Genomic DNA, 6329 nt, shown 5'->3' with positions numbered 1-6329 from the left:
CTGTTTCAGGTTTCAACGCAGACGATGTCACCACCAATATCTTCATCGCCTCCAGTGGTTTTAAAAAGGAGTATGTATGTGTGTGTGTAAATAAAGTTTGAAAAAATTCGAAATCGATTTATTAAATTTTAGATTTTAAATAGTAAAAAAGGTAATAGTAGTAGAAAGGAAGAAGAATGAAAACGTTTACATACATCTGCGTGCCTGCAGAAAGTACACAGAGGTGAAAGAGACGAACCGTCCTCTGTCTCTTTCACACCTGTGTACTTTCTGCAGTCAAGCAGATGTATGAAATCACCATTAGAGAAAATAATAAATTTCATCATCATCGTTGTTTTCTGAAACAAATTCCATCGTTGTCTTTCAATCGCTAAAGGGGAATTTTACAGTATCTCGCTGAAGAGAAAGAAACGTTAATCAATGCGGAAAGCGGTCGAAATTTGAAAATCAACCCATCGTTGTCTTTGAGGTCCATCGTTTGGAAGAAAATTTACAATCCATCGCTGTCATAAAATTCCATCTTTGAAGTTTTTTCGAGGTGTACTTATAGCAATGCGGAAAACGCGTGAAAATTTAAATCTCTTATTCATAACTTAAAACCAATTACAGTTCACTGAGCTGTGCACTTCTACTAGATGGACATTATACTTGTAAATGTTCTATAGGCGTATAGGTTTCATATAATGGTTTGGTAGCGCACAAGGCTGCGCAATGGACATCTATAGTACTTATGGATACGCTATAGCATTTGGCAATACGTAGAGTTGTGCAGTGTAAATATATCTTACCTATGACTTTACAGAACACTTGTACGGCAGCGAGGCTAAGTGTTACTGTTTCGATGCATTCTGTAATATGGTTCTGTTCCAAGCTAAATGCAGGTAAAGCAGTGAACAGTCATTTATTTTCAGAGGAAATTTGATACTTTCACAGATACTTTACACAGATACTTTCTGTGCTAAGATACCACAGTCGATAAGTGCTCACCGGTAACAGATGGCATCACCATAAAGTCTGTTAAATTTAAGGGAATTTAAAAATTGGCGGGACATTTAAATATGTTCATATAAACAACAGAATATGAAAGCTTATTTACATAGTGTTAATGGAAATGAGAAGGAGCAGCCCGAATCCTGCAATACAGACCACGATACCCAAGTTTTACTTGGATTCCACAGAGTTTTTGAAATTTCTAGAAACATAATTGACCTATGTGATCTAGGCGTTTCTCGAAGCTTCTAGAAAACGTCGATCTAATATAGTTAAAATTTTTATTTATCTAGTGCTAATGGAAAAGGGATCACGCCCGCGAAATTCGAAAATGCATCCCAACGATGTGTGTGACTCTAGCACTGAGAAAAGTTTGCAACCCATCGTTGTCTTTGCTATCCATCGTTGTTTGGAAGTAAAATTCCATCAATGAAGTTAGCTGAAGAGCGAGATTTTTAACAATGCTGAATGGGAAATTTTAAAATGAAGAAATCGCTAATAATTTTCAATCAATTACAGTACACAGACCTGTGCACTTCTACGATACTACTGGATGCACATTAGACATGCAAATGTTCAATAGACGTATATGATTCATATGGTTGCTCAATACAGTTTGGAGGTGCACAAGGCTGTAGAATGCATGTTTATGATACTTATGGATGCGCAGTACAATTGTACATGTCTAGTAGATTTCTATGACACATATGGATGCACACAAGGCTACGCAATGGACAACTATTGAGATCTATTAAGCTAGTACCTCCACAAACGAAATTCCCAAATTTCTTTGTGTCGGAATTTTGGACTTTTTTTGGGCTGTATTGCAGATTTTTGGGCTCCGATACTTTCTGTGAAAATTCTAATTTTGAGTGGAGGTGCTGACTTGAATCAAGCCAGCACCTCCACTATATAAAAATTCAAAGGAAAAAAAACCAAACACTTTAGAATTTTGGGATTTTTAGGCTTCTGAACGCACCAACAACTGATTTCCAAAAACCACCCCTACTAAAAATAAAACTACCACCTACGTAACAACTTAAATTCGGAAAAAACAAAGATCACCAGAATTTTGGGCTTATTTAGGGCTCCCGAATGTACGAGAAAAAAATAAAAAAACTACCCCAATTTTTCAAAAAACCACTACCTTGCGAAACATAACATTTGCAAAACCCAAAATGCACTAGATTTTGGGCTTATTTTAGGGTCTCGAATGTACCAAACAAAAATTTAGAAAAACCACCCCTATATACAAAACATCCAACCTAATAATAAAAATTTAAACCTTGATGTTGGCATTTTTGAACAGCCCAAAAATCAGAGACTATTTGAACCGTAAAATCTGAAAAATATAAGAGACTCTAGTAACACTGTAATATTACGAAAAAGATTGATTTGAAAAAATTATGTTTTATTGTTAACAATCGTTAAACAAAGTCATATTACGTGGTAGAGAAGGGTTGATTTTAATCGTTAAGGGTTGAAATTAAAAAATTGAAGTGGGTAGTTTCTAGGAGCCCAAAAATCGGAGTGGGTACTTTCAAAGACACCAAAAATCAGAAACTACATTGACAGTAGAAAATTCACAAAAATATAATGTTTTACAAAGTCATAAAAACCATGGTAGAGAAGGGTTGATTTTATACGTTAAGGGTTAAAGTCAATCGACTCTCTGAATTTTTAGTTTCTCGAAAATACCCACTTCGATTTTTGGGCTCCAACCGTTAACGTCTAAAGCCAACTCCTCTCTACCATGTAGATATGACTTTGTCAAAAAATAATCTTTTAGAGAATTTTCTTGCCGCAATAGAGTTTTTGATTTTTGGGCTTCTCGAAAAAACCCTCTCGAATTTTTGGGTCCAACCCTTAACGGTTAAAATCAATCCTTCTCTACCACGTATATACGACATTGTCAAAAAATAATCTTTGTGAGAATTTTTCAGTGTCAGTAGTAGATGATTGTTGGGCGTATTAAAAATACCCACTTCGATCTTTGGTCCCCAATACTTAACGTTAAAAAGCAGTACCCTGTTAATACTGTTAATAACACAGCCACATAAAAAAAGTGTGCGGATCTGGTAACAAGACACACGAATTCCTATGAATTTTGGGGCGCTGAATTCAAATTCGGTATTAAAAATCACCCATCACGTCATGGTTGAGCCATAACCTCAAAAAATAACGAAAAATCATGCACTGAGGCAAATTAATTTCAAAATAATGCCAGTGATGCAAATTAATTTCAAAATAATGCCAGTGATGCAAATTTTCACTTCAAAAACATGTCGATAACTGTGAAGAATCAGCCCTTGTCTGATATCAACTTATTTAAAATAACTTTACCCAACAGAACCTGACCTCACCTAACCTGAATTAACAGAAATTTATTGAACTACACGTAAAGCTCTGGAAGCATATTTTCCCAGTAGCAAATGTGTGCTACATCTAATGGGTCAACTCGATCCTAACCTAGAAATAAATCCAACCTAGCCTAACCTAACCTAACCTCACGAAACACAATTGAACTGATTGTGTTGTCCCGTTGTGTTTACGGTACCGTTTGAATCAGCTTGGGCTTAACCTGCAAAGAGGTTAAACCTATCCTAACCTAAAAAAACCTGACCTAACCTAACCTAACTTAACTTCACGTAACACAATTAAACTCATTGTGTTGTCCCCTTGTGTTTGCGGTACCGTTTCATTCAGCTTCGGCTTAACCTACATAGAGGTTTAACCTATCCTAACCTAACAAAATCTGACCTAACCTAACTTAACCGAATTAAATTCAACCACACGTGTAGCTATGTAAGCGTACGGTTCTCAGTCTTAAATGTGTGCTATATTTAATAGGTTAACTCGATCTTAACCCACAATTGAATCTAACTTAACAGAACCTAACGAAATTTTGCTTAACGCAACACAACTTAACTTGAGTGTTCCCGTTGTAACACAATAAAATTCATTTCATTGTACTGCAGGTGGTTAAAAATTTAGACGCACATTACTCATTTGAAGAAACTTAGAACTACAAGTAGAATTGACCCCATTTCAATTAACCTGACAATGTTTGTATCAATTGAAATGTAGAACTGTAACTTAAACATGCAAATTAATAAGAGTTTTATTCAAAATTTTTCTCTCTGCTTTTCTAAGGCTTAAGGGATATATTTATACTATCTTTCGTGTTTACATTTTATCTTGCTTTTTATCGTAATTAAATTGATTTATAGACCTACTTCAGTCTATTTTCTGCTAGGTTAGATTTATTTCTAGGTTAGGCTCGAGTTGACCCATTCGATGTAGCACACATTTGCTACTGGGAAAATATGCTTCCAGAGCTTTACGTGTAGTTCAATAAATTTCTGTTAATTCAGGTTAGGTGAGGTCAGGTGCTGTTGGATAAAGTTATGTTAAATAAGTTGATATCATGCAAAGGTTGATCCTTCACAGTTGTCGACATGTTTCTGAAGTGAAAATTTGCATCACTGGCATTATTTTGAAATTTATTTGCCTCAGTGCATGATTTTACGTCATTTTTTGAGGTTATGGCTCAACCATGACGTGATGGGTGATTTTTTATACCGAATTAGAATTCAGCGCCCCAAAACCCATAGTAATATGTGTGTCTTGTTACCAGATCCGCACACTTTTTTTTGTGTGGCTGTGTAATCAAACATAATTTTGTCCAAACGAATCTGTTTCGTAATATTGCAGTGTTACTAGAGACTCTGATATTTTTCGAATTTTACGGTTCAAATGGAGTCCCTGATTTTTAGGCTGTTCAAAAATGTCAACATCAAGGTTTAAATTTTTATTATTAGGTTGGATGTTTTGTATATAGGGGTGGTTTTTCTAAATTTTTGTTTGGTACATTCGAGACCCTAAAATAAGCCCAAAATCTGGTGCATTTTGGGTTTTAAAAATTTTATTTTCGCAAGAGGGTGGTTTTTTTACATTGGGGGTGGTTTTTTATTTGTTTTGTGCATTCAGGAGCCCAAAATAAGCTTAAAATTCTGGTGTTCTTAATTTTTTCCGAATCAGAGTTGTTACATAGGGGGTAGTTTTATTTTTAGTAGGGGTGGTTTTTGGAAATCAATTCACTGGAAAAAATGGTTAGTTTCGACAAGAAGAAGCTCCTTATTAGTAGAGTTGGTATAAACTACAACAACTACTTCGATGATAACAGTAACTAACCAGTTTTGTACGACAACAAGTCGCCGTTAGTCCTCCTATGAAGGTTATATTAGTAAGGATAGTAATTGTAGTCACAACAAATAAATTAGTTACATTTACCAGCAATTTATTTTCCAAGAAATGTTCGCATCGAAATGTTTCGTCATGTTTTCGGTGATCGCCATTTTAATCTGAACCTTTAGGTATAATGTGTAAACACGTGGAAAATATTGAAGAGCATCGTATAGATCCTTAGGGCGTCCTCAACGGCCTACGCTTAGGGCACCTTTTCACGGAGGCCTGTTTTGAAACAATCGTGGAATTAATATTCTTCATAGGATTTATTTCTAGTTACTTTGTTGGTTTATGGCACATTTGATCGATTGCTAACCTATAGATGCGAACTCGATGTGTCAAATAAATTCAACGAATACTTCAAAACAGGCCTTCGTGAAAAGGTATCCTAATTAGTTTAAATACATAATCGTGACAATTCAGATTTCCATTGAGATGAATAGAATTATATGAATAGTAAGAAAATATAAGATTGAATAGTAATATTATATAAGATTATATAATAGTAAGGATTACTACTTTAAGTAGTAAGATCAACTAATTTATTTGTAAAATAACTAATTTAATAGTTATACTTACTAATTGAAGTAGTAACGCCTACTATTTAAAGTAGTAAACACACTTCCCTGAAAGTAGTACTTACCATCGAAAGTTGTAGCGAGAACAAATAAAGTAGGAGGGACAACTACTACCAATCTTTCGAATAAAAGTAGTAGCCTCAACCACATTAATAGCAGCGGCATATATTACAAACTAAAATAGTTGGGCCTACTACTTTGTTAGTTGTCCCAAACAGCTAGTTTTCTCAGTGTTGCTGGTGCTTTCAGGGGCCCAAAAAAACACAAAATTCTGACGTGTTACATCTTTTTCTTCTTTCAATTTTTATATAGTGGAGGTGCTGGCTTGATTCAAGTCAGCACCTACACTCCAAATTTTAATTATTAATTAAATATTAATTAATCGGCAATACAGCCCAAAAATGCCCAAAAAGCCCAAAATTCTGACACAAGGAAATTTGGGAAATTCGTTTGTGGAGGTGCTAGCTTGATAGACCTCATATATTATTGCATTTATGGATGCGCTGTAGCATT

This window comes from Belonocnema kinseyi, chromosome 5 (assembly GCF_010883055.1).
Source record: "Belonocnema kinseyi isolate 2016_QV_RU_SX_M_011 chromosome 5, B_treatae_v1, whole genome shotgun sequence".
Lineage (NCBI taxonomy): Eukaryota > Metazoa > Arthropoda > Insecta > Hymenoptera > Cynipidae > Belonocnema > Belonocnema kinseyi.
This window is presented reverse-complemented; position numbering follows the sequence as displayed.